The sequence below is a fragment of the Sciurus carolinensis genome, chromosome 10 (genome assembly GCF_902686445.1).
Source record: "Sciurus carolinensis chromosome 10, mSciCar1.2, whole genome shotgun sequence".
In the NCBI taxonomy this organism is placed as follows: domain Eukaryota; kingdom Metazoa; phylum Chordata; class Mammalia; order Rodentia; family Sciuridae; genus Sciurus; species Sciurus carolinensis.
In genome coordinates, this window is record NC_062222.1 from 7,421,007 (window position 1) to 7,436,287 (window position 15,281).

Here is a 15,281-nt window from a genome sequence, read left to right on the forward strand (position 1 = left end):
TACTCTGGATGATTCGCTTTACTTTAGCTCTACAGTCAGTCTCCAGTATGTTCCTATATGGTGGTCTAAACTGAAATCTCTTAAAATGACCAATCTGATATGCTGATTGTCAGTTTGTTCCTTTAGGCTAACATCACAGTGTATGGGTGTTATGGTTTAGATATGAGGTGTCCCCCAAAAGCTCATGTATGAAAAAATGTAAGAATTTTCAGAGATGAAATAATTAGATTAAAAGAACTGTAACCTAATCAGTGGACTAACTGGGAGTTAAGGGTAGGCAGGTAGGGTGCGGCTGGAGGAAGCAGGTCACGGGGGTGGGGGTGATTTTCAAGTTGATATTTTGTCTTTGGTGAGTAGAGCACTCTCTCTGCTTCCTGGCTACCACATCCTGAGCTGCTTTCCTTCAACACTCCCTTCTGCCATGATGTTCTGCATCACCTCAGACCCAGCGCAGTAGTCTGCCAGTGGTGGTCTTGAACCTCTGAAACTGTGAGCCAAAATAAACTCTTCCTCCTCTAAGTTGCTCTTGTCAGGTATTTTGATCACAGTGACACAAAAGCTGACTAACACAATGGGTGTCTTGATCTATGTCAAAAACAAACCAAGTGTCCCATATCCCAAAAGGGACTAAAATTGGGTGACTTGTGTTCCCCACATCGGCTTAGAAGCTACTGATGCTGAATATTGTTAAATTTGAAGTGCGAAAAATTTCAGCTTACAATTCAATCAGCCAATCTTAATTTCTGCTGGAAGAACTCGATTCTAAAGATATTCTAAAGATATATTTTCTAAAGATAGAATATCCCTTTCTGGAAAAACTCTACTCTTTATTAACATCAGTGTTTCACAGGTGACCAATAAATTGTTTTAAGTTTGTTCCTATTTCACATAGGTTACTGAATAAATATTTATTTTGAGATGTGAGATGTGCCCATTTCTTATTGGAAGCCCAAATAAGAGTTCAGTGTGTGTTTGTGGGTGTGTTGTGGTGGTAAGGGTGGGGGCATCCTCATTGCCAGTGCATCAGTATAACTCCTTATTCATTATTATTCACTTGGTTCCTCTTACAATATGAATAGAAGAGGAAAAACATTTATAGATCACTTAAAACATTTTACTAGAAGAAAGGGAACAAATTAGCCCACTTGAATCACTAGCTTTGCAGAGGAGAATGAGCAGAAGATATATTTAATCTTTCATCAAAGACTTTATTTGAAATTACTAATATGCAGTTCCACTCAGAACAGCGCTAAATGAGTTATTAGAACATTTAAACAAGATCATCATTGTTTTTATTAGCAGCGTTATTCCTTACTCCTTTTGTTAGAGAAACACCCTGCCGTGTGTGCAGATCTGTTTAATTGCAATGCTTTTATATTTTCCCTCAAATGTAGTTGACTTATTTTATAAATATTTCAAGTACATAATTGCTATTTTGCTTTAATGAAAATCACAAATGTATTTCGATAATCTAAGGGGTTAGAATACATTTGCTCCTGTGTCAGGCTTCTGGAAAAGGTAAGTATGACTTCCTGACTGTCTTGACAGTGACCCTGGGAGAGGGTCCCTCACCTCCACAATCTCCTCTTGTAATGAAAACTTGGTGTTAGGCAGACGGGCTTCCAGCCCAGTTCTTCTGTTTACTAGGTGGATTAACTTAGACAAATCCTTTACATTCTTTGAGCTTCTGGAATGTTTTATGGAATTTATTGAGTGTAATGATTTTAAACTTGTCAGACTGATATGAAAATAAATAGATAATATTAAGCACTTAACAGAGGACCAAATAGTAAGCACTCAGTAAATGTTAGTTTCCCTGTGGTTGACTACTTGTAATTGATAGGCTAGGTTTGCCAAGGAGGTTCTTAAAATTCTGATCTCAGTTGTCAGTAATGATTCATCTGCTTTGGTACTTAGGTTAAGAGACCCTGGTTTTAATCAAGGACCAATCCCTCTCTGCTATGCCAAAGCATAGCACATCCATCCACATCCATCCTCATCTGTGTGGCTTCAGAGTGATTACAACGGCAAACGTGAAGAAACTGCATTCATCCAGGATGAAGGAAGGAGAGCAGATGTGGAATCCAGCCAGGGCGTGGCTAAGGGTGCCAGGGACTCTGCATGAGGTGAACTGACTGGGAAACAGGAAGAGCTGGTGTCTTAACCTGGGTGGGGTCTTGGTGGAGGTGTGAGGTGGCCCAGGGACCACAGGACACTGTCTTTCCTAGTGGCTCAGAGGCAGCTCTATGTATCTGCAAAGACTCCGTCCCATAGCCAGAGGCTGATATTTTTGAGGAGATGCTGAGATGCTGGGGATGTAGCTCAGTGGTACCTCACCTGCTTACGGTGCTCGAGGCCCTGGGTGCAACCCCCAAACTCCACCACCCTCCAAAAAGAAAAGAACTGGGAAATTATCCATGTTTTTTTTTTTTTTTTTTTTTTTTTTATCACTTAACCCTGCAGCTCTTACTCAGTGCTCACTAACAGTTTGAAATGGAACTGGTCGCTTTAGTTGATGGCACCGTCAGGTGACTTCCCTGACAGATACATCTTTCTTAAGTTCTGTGCTAGGAAGGATGAACTGGCACGAGCTCATATGGCTTTCATGTGATGCAGTCCTGCAGGCTCAGGAGTGACCTTGCATCAGATGCATGGCTTTGAAAATGTGGGATGCACACACTTTCCCTGGTACGGTGGCCCAGAGAATGAGCAGGATTTACACGGTCACTGTTGTCTCATGCTACTTTCCTGGGCCAATTTTCAGCCTAACTTGGAAGCCAAATCTTGACTGTCTAGCTATCATTTCTGAGGTCTGGAGACACCAAAGGCCAGCCTGGGGATTTCTGCAATTTGGGGTGAGTTTATGGGATCTCAGGCCCTCCTGGGTGGAGATGGACGTCCTATACTTCTCACAGAGTCCAGACCACTGTCTTTGCCCCACGATAGTTGCTCAACGTGGATCCACTTTTTGGAGGAAGACAGGTTTCCTTGGGATGACTTTTTTATATCTGACACTGTGCTTGTGGACAGTGGTGCTCTGCATTGTTACTGTTATCATCACCATCACTGAAATCATCACCAAACAGGAAACAGCTCTTCAGCACTGTCCCAGGGGTTGCACAGAGAAAGGGCAGTAACCAGTTCCTCACTGACTCTTTGTTCCTGTCACACAGTAGAGGCACACAAAACCGTCAAACGACGATTCCTGAAAGGTGGATGTGAACAGTGAAATCAGCAAAAAGGCTGTAAGACTGGAGGGCACATTTTATACCCCTATTTCTCTATTCTATCAAAGCAGTTTCCTGACACTCCCATCCCACACCTGAAAGAACTGCTTTTCTCCAGTTTGAGAACGGAGTGCATTTTGTATCTCAGTGCTACTACTTGGATCTATGAAGCTGAGCACAGGACGTAGCACAGCGGTGATGTTAAGATTTTGGCTTCCTTGGAATTTAGAGAGAAGAATTCTTCCTAATTCTAGACACAGATCGATGTCCAGCACCTGCTCTTCCTCTGGGTCTGGAACACCCACTGAAACCAGGAGGAGTGGGGGTGAGTGTGGGAACAGGGGAACGGGGGCCTTTGTCTGTTAATTTGAATTTCATTCTGTCATTCCACTCTGAAGATGATTCTGAAAAATGAATGCATTTGTAAGGCTTTTCATAACCATATTTCTCTCCTGATCATCATGATGAGGTCATTGATTAAGGGCCAGGCACCTGCAGCTTCTGTCACAAAACCCCAAACAGTTTTGCTGTCCCCTCTGACTGCACGGAGATGCTGACTGGTGAGCTCAGGGCACCCACTGCTCACTTCCCCTGCCTTGTCGGTTGATTTAAATTCATGCTGAAAACTCAGAGTAAAGTTGAAACTAGTATTCTAAATCATTAAAGTCATTCTCCAGATAAGGAACAGTAAGTCAGCTTTCCCTTTATTGGTCTATTCCCAAGGAGGGTTTTTATGGTCAAAATGTCACAGTTGTGTTTTTCATCTGTTCTCTCCTTCCATCCTGGTATCCTGGGATTGTCATTCACTGCAGCCTGAAGATCTTGAATACGTTCATTCTCTCCATTGTATTTACTGTGAAATTGTTCCATATCTCTTGGGATTAGGTCCAGCCCCTGCCTGCGGAGCTGAGGAAAGGCCACACCAGGCAGGGTCACAGGTCAGACCGGAGTGTAGACCCTGGGAAGTTTTAACGAGGCAGGGGGCAAATTGCCCACCTCACAAAGCCTTTGTTTCTTCATGTGAGAATGAGAATCATAGGAGAACTGCCTTCTAGGTTGGTCATGGAGGTTAAAACAATCCTGGGACACTAAAAGTGCTTCAGCAGATGGTATTTTACTGTCACGATAAAGAGAAAATAGTCCCCAACATCCAGGAGCTGGATGACCACGTAGAGGGTGCTCTGTTGAAACAAATACTTCACAGGAGATTCAAGATGGCCAGCTAGAGGAAGCTGCATTCCTAGGTGCTCTGTGACTTGGGATTCATCAGCAGGAGAACTCCTACTCAGACAGGTGGATGAAAGAGGGATCTCACTAAAACTCCATATTGAACTGTCAGAGTAGAATGAATCAGACGTGACATTCCTGTGTTCATATGTGACTACGTGACCGGTGTAACTCCACGTCACGTACAATCACAAGAATGGGAAGTTATGCTTTGTGCATATATGGTATGTCAAAACACGTTCTACAGTCATGTGTAACTAAGAAGAACAAATAAAAAAACACTGGACTGTCAGAGTGTCTTAGAGACCCAGAAATTTGGACACATTAAACAAAGAAGAAAGAGTACATTGCAGCTGAGTTGGTTGCCGTAGTGGTAGTGGCACAGCTTCAGCACAGAGGGAGGGAGAACACAGAGAGAAACACAATGGATAGATCTGGCATGGCAAAGCCTGTGGATCAGAAAAGCAGCTTGAGTTCAGCTTATTCAGAAGCTGCACTGTGCACTGGTGCTTGAAAAGTGCTCTGTGTTTCTCAATGGGTTGAGGAGAGCTGAGGTGAAGCCATCTTGAAGTGGCCACACTGCAGTTGCTGCTATGGACGCAGGAGGTCACTGCAAACATTGCTATACTGTCTTGGCAAGCTCCTACCAAGTGACCTAGGGTGTACCTAAAACATGAGTGAAACAGGCACAAAGATTGCACCTGGGGAGATTCAAGTTGGAAAGTGTGGGGGAGCCCAATTTGCTTCTCCTTTGAGTCAGCTCACATGAACAGCTGCAGAGGGTCTGGAGTCTGAAGAGACAGGTGTGAACACACTCATGGACTAAGCCTGGGAAGGCTGCGTTTGTGCACAGCAGATTGTGTGTGGATGATTGACTCGCCTGCCCCATGAGTAGAATTCTTGGAAGGCTCTGAGATCCAGACTCCTGACTGAGATGGACAACTGCCAGGGCCTAGGGGTGTGCTGATCAAATCTCTCCACAGCAGAAACCACCCAATGAAGCCCTGAGTCCTGATTAGACCCGGGTCCCAGGCTCCAGAGCTCCACTCACAGAACTCTGCAGCAGTCCCGTCCTGGGAGTGCAGTGATCTGGTCTGTGCAGACAAAGCTCTAACTGAAAGTACATCCCATTTCATCCTCCTTCATATTGGTGGGAAGGGAAGCTGAGAGCTGTCTTCGGTCTTAGGCTGCTACAACTGGCAGTTTGGTGAGCAGCACAAATTGAGGCTATGCTCTCAATGCACAGCCCAAGAAGAAATGGAAGAAAGGACAGTTGCATGCAGTGACCATCCATTCTCGTCAACTGTTTTAACCATAACCATCTCAGTGGAGACGATTCTTTCGTTTTTCATTAAGAATTTTTTTCCATTTTTATTTTTGCTGTTCTTGCTGTTTTCATTTCTTTGTGGAACATATACATATACATATTTGCTTATTTTTTTCTCATTTTAAATGTACATATTTTTCCTTGCCTTGTCTTTTGAAGATTAAGATTTTTGGGCTTGTTAATTTTGGCTTTCTTTTGTTTTTATGGTTTGTTCTCTTGTTTCTCTTTCTCTCATTTCTTCTCCCACTAGTAGCCAAATTCTCTTGTTCTCCCTTCTTCTCTTCCTTTACTTTGTTTTTCCTATTTTTTTCCTCTTTATAACCATCATCTGCTATGTCTCTTTTGCATTCTCTCTGCTCACATTTTGAACATTGTAAATTCTCTTCTATCTTCCTATTACATTCTCTTTTCTCTTAATGAACTGTATTTTTATTGTTTTTAGAACTAATTGGTTTATATAACTCCTGTCCCCACCGTTTATGCTATTGCTATTACTACTGCTGTGGATGACATAGTCAACACCTATTGTTTTTTTCAATGCCAGTTCTAGTTCATGGTTTTTTATTATTTTTGCTGTTGGAAATTGCTGACCTTACCATTCCTGTTTATGTGGTAAAAATTAAAGTTGTAGACATCATAGTAAGAACTGTGTATTTATTTTGAGATTGTACATTGTTTGAACTCGCTGTTGCTATTGTTTGTTTCCCTAATTTCTGTGAGGTGCTTGGAACCTACAGTGGACTACAAGTTCACAGGGTAGAGACTCTGCTGTTGAACTAGACTCAGTCAAAAGATGGTTCGCCTTGCTCCACACACAAATTAATGACACTAAAACTTTAGCTATGCTTTAATACAAAGAACAGACGAGACAAAAATCCAAACTAACAACAAAGTTCCATGTAGGAATAGCTAGAGTGAGTCATCAGGTCCCGTTCATGGGCATCTACTGCTACAACAAAAACAGAATTTACACAAAGGCTCTGGATACCACACCTGTGGGGAGGGGTGTCTCAATATAGATCATTCTAGGACAGTTTGGCAAGAGAGGACTTGCCAAACGAGTCCAAACATAAGAGTGAAAACATAAGACCAAACATAAGAGTGAAAGAAAAATCCATACCAATGGATGCATAAAACCCAACAGAATAATACATAAAACGAGGTAACATGACACCTTCTGAAGTTTATAATTAACCAGCAACTCACCTGAAATATCTACCAAAAGAAATTGAAGTAAATGAAATATTGGATAAAGAATTCAAAAGAATAATTGTAAAAATGATCAATGAATTCCAAGAGAACACAGAAAAACAACTGAATGGATTAATGAGGTTACTACAGGATATGAATGAGAAATTCAATAAGAAGATAGAGATATTGACAGAGAATTAAACAAATCTTGGAAATGAAAGATATATATATTTATAAAATAAAAAGATCAGTTGAAAATCTCTCTGATAAGAGTAGATGATGATGAAGACAGAATCTCAGAGCTGGAAAACAAAGTGGCCAACCTTTAACATTTGGAGAGTATTAATGAAAAGAAAATAAGTTCCCATGACCAGAATACACAGAACTCTGGGACGACATTAGGAGATCAAATTTTAAAATACTGAAATTGAGGAGGGTTGGGAGATACAAGAAAATGGCACAGATAACCTCTTCAGGGAAATAATAACAGATAAATTTCCAAACCTTGAAAATGAGATGAGCATCCAGATACAGGAAAAATTCAAAATCCCAAATAAACAAGATCAAAAGAAACTCTCCATGACACATTATAATTAAAATGCCTAATACAGAGAACAAGGATAGAATTTTAATAGCCTCAAGAGAAAAATGTCAGGTCACGTTCTGAGGAAGTCAATCAGAATTATTTCTGATTTCTCAGCAAAAGCTATAAAAGCCAGGAGGACTTGGAATGATGTATTCCAAGTCCTGAAAGAAAATAACTATCAAGATTGCTATATCCAACAAATCTATCCTTCAAAATAATTAAAGAAATAAAAACCTTTCAAGATAAGCAGAAACTAAAAGGATTCCTCACTACCAAGCCCATACTACAGAACTTATTTAAAGAAGTACTCCACATATAAGAAATACAAAAATACACCCCAGAGCTCACAAAAGAACAATTATCATTTGAAGACTAGCTAAGCAAATGAGAAATAAGATCAAATTAAACATTAGAAAGGAATCAGTAATCCCAGTGACTTAAGAGGTGAGGCAGGAGGATAGCAAGTTCAAAGCCAGCCTCAGGATATTAGTGAGGCCCTAGACAACTTAGTGAGACCCTGTCTCAAAAGGGTTGGGTACTTACCTCAGTGGTAAAGTGCTCCTGGGTTCAATTCTCAGTTAAAAAAAAAGAAAGAAATCAAAGTGGCAGGGATTAATAAACATCTCTCTATAATAATATTTAATGTAAATGGTCTCAACTGTCCAATTAAATAAGCTGACAGATGGATTAAAAAGCAAGACCCAACTATATGCTATTTGCAAGAGACCCACCTTATAGGCAGACAGTCACAGGCTGAAAGTGAAAAGATGGAAATTGGTATACCATGTGAATGGAGCCTAAAAACAAGTGGGAGTAGCAACTCTCATATCTGACAAAGCAGACTTCCCAAACCAAAATAAATCAGAAAAGACAAGGTCACTTCATAGCAGTAAAGGGAACAATCCAACAAGAATATATAGTAATAATAATGTATGCTCAAATGTGGGTGGAACTAATTACATAAAACAGATGTACTTGAATTAAACCCTCAGATAGACCTCAGCACAAAAACACTGGGTGAGTTCAACACTAACAGATAGGTCATCTAGAAATAAACTCAGTAAAGACTCATCAAACCTGAAAAATATTGTAGATAAAATGGACTTAGTATACATCTACAGAGTATTTCATCCAATGACAGCTGAGTATACTTTCTTCTCAGTGGTTCTTGGAACATTTTCCCAAATAGACCATATTTTAGGCCAAAAAGCAACTCTTAGCGAATACTAAAAGACTGATATAATTCCATGCATCTTTCTCAGATCATAATTGAATGAAATACAAATCAATGTCAAAAATCCTACAGAAACTATATAAACTCATGAAGATTGAGTAATGAACTTATAAATTGATGAACAGATGATAGAAAAAATCAAGGGAGGAATTAAAATTTTCTTAGTATCAAACAAGAACAGTAATACAACCTACCAGAACCTCTAGGACTGTATGAAGTCAGTTCTAAGAGAAAAGTGTGTAGCTCTGAGTACCTACATAAGAAAATCAGAAAGTTCCTAAATAAATAACCTAATGATGCAACTCAAGGTCCTTAACATATTCTTTTTTTAAAAAATATTTTGTTTTAGTTGTAGATGAACACATTACCTTTATTTTATTTTTATGTGGTGCTGAGGGTTGAACCCAGGGCCGCGCATATGCTAGGCAAGCACCCTACCACTGAACCACAACCCCAGGTCTCAAGGCCCTTGAAAAAGAAGAACAAACCAACTGCAAAACCAGTAGAAAAAGGGAAATAATTAAGGTCAAAGCTGAAATCAATGAAATTGAGATAAAAAAACAATACAAGGAAACATACACTTGATTCTTTGAAAAGATAAACAAGATTGATAAGGCTTAGCTAAACTAACTATAATGAAAATTCAAATTAATAATATTAGAGATTTAAAAAGGAGAAATCACCACAGACATCACAGAAATCCAGAGGTTCATTAGGGACTATTTTGAAAATTTATACTCTCATAAATTAGAAAATCTAGAAGAAATGGATACTTTTGTAGACACATACTGCTGAAATTGAATCAAGAAGACAGAAAAACAAAACGGATTAGTAATTAGCAATGAGATAGAAACTGTAATAAAAAGCCCTCTAACAAAGAAAAGCCCAGATCAGATGGATTCTCAGCTGAATTCTACCAAACCTTTAAAGAAGAACTAATGCCAATACTCCTCAAATAATTCTATGAAATAGAAAGGAATGGAACACTTTCAAATTCTTTCTACAAAGCCAGTACACACTCAAAAAAACACACAAAACAGATAAGGACACATCAAGGGAAGAAAACTACAGGCCAATATCTCTGATGAACTTAGAAGCAAAAATCCTTCTTAAATTATTAGCAAATCATATTCAACAACATATTGAGAAGATCGTACATCATGATCAAGCTGGTTTGAGCCTGGAGATGCAAAGATGGTTTAGCATATGCAAATCCATGAATGGAACTCAGAGCTGGGGTTGTGGCTCAGTGGTAGAGCACTTGCCTGGCATGTGTGAGGCACTGTGGGTTTGATTCTCAGCACAACATATAAATAAATAAATAAATAAATAAATAAATAAATAAATAAATAAAATAAAGATTCATTGACAACTAAAAAAATTTTAAAAAATAAGTGCAATTCATCATATAAATAGAGTTAAGGACAAAAATTTCTTAGTCATCTCAATAGATACAGAGAGGAACTTTGGTAAAATTCATCACCCAATCATGATTAAAAACACTAATAAATTAGGGATAGAATGAACATACTTCAACATCATAAAGGCTAAATATGAAAAACCCAAAGTCAGACTCAGTAAATGGAGAAAAACTGAAAGCATTTCTTTTATAATCTGGAATGAGTCAAGGATGTCTACTCTCACCAATCCTATTTAATATGGTACTAGAAATTCTAGCAAGAGCAATTAGGCAAGAGAAGGAAATAAAAGGGATAAAAAATAGAAAAGGAAAAAGTAAAATTATCACTGTTTGTAGATGATATGATCCTATATGTAGAAGATGCAAAAAAAAAATGCCACCAAAAGACTGCTAGAAGTAATAAACAAAATCAGCCAAATAGCAGGTTACAAAACCAGCATACAACATCAATGACTTTCCTATTTAGGGGAATATCAAATATGCTGAGAAAGAAATCAGGAAATCAATCCCATTCACAAGAGCCAAAGGAAAAATAAAATCCCTAGGAATAAATCTAACCAAGGAAGTGAAAGACCTCTATAATAAAAACTACAGAACCTTGAAGGAAGAAATTGGAGAAGACACAAGAGATGGAAAGACCTTTCACATTCATGGATATAAAGAATTAATGTTGCTAAAATGGCCATACTATCAAAAGTATTATACAGATTCAATGCAATCACCCTCAAAATACCATTGACATTCTTCACAGAACTAGAGAAAACAATCCTAAAATTCTTTTGAAGACATAAAAGATCCAGAATAGCCAAAGTAACTCTAAGCCAAAAAAGCAATGCTGGAGGCACCACAATATCTGACCTCAGATTATATTTCAGAGTTATTGTCACAAAAACCTCATGGTATTTGCATAAAAACAGACACATAGACCAATGGGAAAGAATAGACGATACAGAGACAAATCCACACAGATATGGTTATCTGATCCTTGATAAAAGTGCCAAAAACATATACTGGAGAAAAGGCAGCCTTTTTAACAAATGGCGCTGGGAAAACTGGTTATCCACATATGGAAGAATGAGACTAGACCCTTATCTTCCGCTCTGCACAAAAATCAACTCAAAATTGATCAACATAGGAATTAGATCAGAAACCTTGCCATTTCTAGAAGAAAACGTAGGATCAGCATTCCAGCATGTAGGCACAGGCAATGACTTTCTCAAAAGGACCCCTGAAGTTCAGAAAATAATGCTAAGAGTTAATATATGGGATGGCATCAAGTTCAAAAGCTTTTGCACAGCAAAGGAAACAATTCAGAAAGTGAAGAGTGAACCTGCAGAATGAGAGAAAATTGTTGCTAGCTACTCTTCTGACAGATGATTAATATCTAGAATATTTAAAGAATTAAAAAAAACTTATCACTTCCCCCAAATAACCCAATTAATAAACGGGCAAAATGAATTAAACAGACAATTCTCAAAAGAAGAAATACAAATGGGAATTAATGAAAAAATGTTCAGCATCATTAGCAATTAGGAAAATTGAAATTAAAACTTCACTCAGATTTCTTCTCACACCAGTCAGAATGGCTCTCATCAAGAATACAAGCAATAGCAAATGCTGGAGAGGAGGTGGAGAAAAAGGAACATGTTTACACTTTTTGTGGGATTGTAACTTAGTACAACCACTCTGGAAATCATTCTGGAGATTCCTCAAAAGACTAGGCACGGAACCACCACAGGACCCGCCATCCTGCTTCTTGGTATTTATCCTGAAGAATCAGTCATCATACTATGGTGGTACCTGCATACCCCTGTTTATAGCAGCATCATTCACAATAGACAAACCACAGTGGATGAAAGGATAAGGAAAATGTGGTATAGATACACAGTGGAGTTTTACTCAGCCAGAAAGAAAAATGAAGTTATGTTATTTTCAGTCATTTGTATGGAACTTGGGGAAATTATGTTAAGTGAAATCAGCCAAACTCAAAAAGTGAAAGATGGCATGTTTTCTCTCATATGTGGAAGCTAGACAGGCAAAAGGAAAATAAAGGTGCGTGGGGAGGGGGGATCTCATGAAAATGGAAGGGAGACCAGGGGAGTAGAGGGAAGGGATGGGGAGGGACGGGGAGGGAGGAGCGGGAGAGCGGGTGGGGGGACAAGCCCTGGGAAATGCTACTGAACAAAGTGTACTGTTTAGTGTGCACAGTACAAATACGTAGCAAGAAATCCCACCGTCACGTGTGACAATAGAGCACCGAGCAGAAATTGTGGGTATGGGCGGAACCTGTGCACCCCCCCCAAAAAAAAGTATATTGCAGGTTTATAAAAAAAAAAAAAAAAAAGGAGAGAGATGCTTCAGGAGCATCACCATCGGTCAAGGCCACTCTGTGACAGTGAAGACTTAGAAAACAAGACCACTGTGGAATCACGTTTGGACACAGAATACAAACATTGCCTGATCCACAAAAATATCCAAATGGCCCTTTGTTCTGGCCACTATGGGCAACTCCGGATTCTTCACCAGTTTTAGTTTTAGCATCTCTCTCTACTTCCCTGTCTAGACAACACTTACTCAGATGCTCCTACGTCCTGACGGCTCCCAATCCAGGGCAAGCCCACTTCCTTGATCCCTTCCCCAAATCATCCACCGCAGCCCTGAGTCTACCCCAAGTCCTTCGTGACACTTTCCCACTGCCACTCCCCACGGGTCCTGCCAGCGTGTTCTCTCTGTGCGACACTCGATGCCAACTCACTCAACTCCAGGGGTGCTTCCCGTGACCCCTGGCTGGACGGCATTGACAGTCATTCCTTCCAGTGACCACAGATCACAGGACTTAACGTCATCCACTGGAGTCGTGGAAAAGACACCTTGCAACCTCAGATGAGTTACTGAGGGTCTTCGTTGTTTTTCTCATTTATTAGAATTAAGGGAGTGGGCCCAGGAATTCCGGGGTCCTTTTCAGCCGTGCCGGGCTGTGGGTCTCTGTGCCAGACACCCACACCAGGACTGCAGTGGAACAGAAATCACAGACGACCTCAGAAGCTCCTGTGAGAGAATCCCATAATTCCTGACCCAGCTTCTCCCCTGCTTCTACCTCTCTGTGCAAAGGAGCTTGGTCTTTAAGGGACATAGGAAATATGCTGTGCAGAGAAGGAGAGGATGGAAAGAAAACCACCCGGCTGGGGTGAGGAAGGAGGTCTACTGGGGATGCTAGAGGGTGGTAGAGAGAGATGTGGAAACACCAGAGGAAGTGGGTGGGGAACCAGGAGAGGACTGTGCAGACGGCGCGTTCGGACTCCCTTCGCGGTCTTTTAAAGGAAGCAAGTCAGTAGAAGGCTAGATCACTGAGTCACTCACTTGTCGAATTATGCTTCCTGAAGGGAGCGCTAATAAAAAAAATGAGCCACGTGGGCCTCTGAGTTCATTAGGATTTATCAGGTAGTCGGAAGACCCACCGAGGGAGGCCTCCTTCTCCTGCAGGCCCTGCTGCTTCAGTGTGAATGCAGGGACAGAGTGACTTTTTTCCCAGACATTTCCAGCAGGACCCAGGATTTCACCATACCCAGATCTCCCCGATCTCCCATCTGAAGGACCCCTAGGGTCCACCTCCCTGTGGATGGGTAATGAGAATAGACCTCGGAAGAGCTGGGATGTGGCCACAGATGGGAGTGGTACACAGGCTGTCACCTGCTGAAACGTTCATGAGGCTCAGCCCCTTAAAGCCTTGAATTTGTGTAGATACCCAAACAAGCCCATCTTGGTCAGGTCTGAGCAGTGAGGTCGCCAGCATCCTGGAGTGCCCCTGTCTGTGGGGCTTCCCAGGGTGTGGACCGTCCAATGCTGGAGCAAGGACATTCCTGGTCAGCTGGGATCACTTAGCACTTGTCTTCCTCCTGGGCTTTTCTCCTGTGTATTCTGCTGTTGACGGAGTGCTTCTTCTCAGGTGCTCCTGTTCCACCCGACCTCTGCTCAACAACGGAAGAGATCCTTAGACCTCATCCGGTCATCCGCTGCCTCCAGTGGTCCGTTCAGACTGACCACCCCCAACCATGTGCCAGGTAGGAGGCCACAGATGACGAATGCTTTTCTATCGTTGTATAATCCTTACTATTTGATATTTGAATTTCTTTCCCTTTACGTAGTTTCCTTTACAAACGATTACGTCATTAGATGTGGCTGCCCCACACCTCTTACGAGGATGTCCCAGAGTTGAGAATTGCAGAGTTCCTAAGAGTAAAAGGAGTTGTGGTTTGGGGGGGACATCACTGCTCTGTGTTGGAGAATTTAAACAAAAATTTCCAACAAATATGGGTATAATCTGAGAATTCAGTGTTCTGTGGATTCCCCCAAACTGCTGTTAGAGCTAAAGGAGATTAGGAGTCATTCTCAGGCAAGCAAGTTGCCAGTGTTTCAGATCCTGCTGGTTTTGCTTAGATGTGCTTGAATTCCAATCCTCAGTTAATTTTTTATATTTGATTTTCTCTTATATCCTACTCAGATGTGTATAGCTCTTTGGTAATTCTAAAAGTTCAAGAAATGAAATCAATTTTTCTTTTTTTTTGTACATATGTTGGTGTGTGTGTTTTTTTTTAAATCACAGGGGTAGATGATCTGTCTGATTTCAGCTGACCAGATGACTCCTGGGTCCCAGTCACCTTGGATCAGAGGTAACTAGACAACTGTTTTGGATCCTTTGTAGGAAATTCTATAGACCACATTCTGGATCCCAAACCTTGGCTCTGGGAAGACTTCAGGACACAGCTGGATATGGCATGTATATTTGCTGTTATTATAAAAATAAATGGTTTTGTCCCAAGTTATAACCAGCATATGGTCACTACAGTAAATTTGCAAAATATGAAAAATAATGGGAAGATCAAAACGTTACTCAGAATCCACCTTAAAAAAGCAAAACAAAAACAAAAACAGCTTTGGGGATTATTTCCTTCTGACCTTTATTTCTATGTAGAGTCATTTGTTTCTCTACAATATCGCACCCCGACTTTTTGCACACACGGTTATAACAAGCAGTTTTCTGTTTTACGAAGAACTCTCTCTTCATGACA

The 15,281-nt window shown here is 40.5% G+C and overlaps 1 long non-coding RNA gene across 1 annotated transcript in view; it reads left to right on the forward strand.

Annotated features, from left to right (window-relative positions):
• Positions 1-14,978, forward strand: part of LOC124994661 (uncharacterized) — a 37,683-nt gene extending 22,705 nt beyond the window's left edge. The window contains exons 2-3 of the long non-coding RNA XR_007110530.1: positions 14,159-14,273; positions 14,816-14,978. This is a non-coding gene — a long non-coding RNA (uncharacterized LOC124994661). The remainder of the gene's footprint in view (positions 1-14,158; positions 14,274-14,815) is intronic.
• Positions 14,979-15,281: the final 303 nt, after the last annotated feature.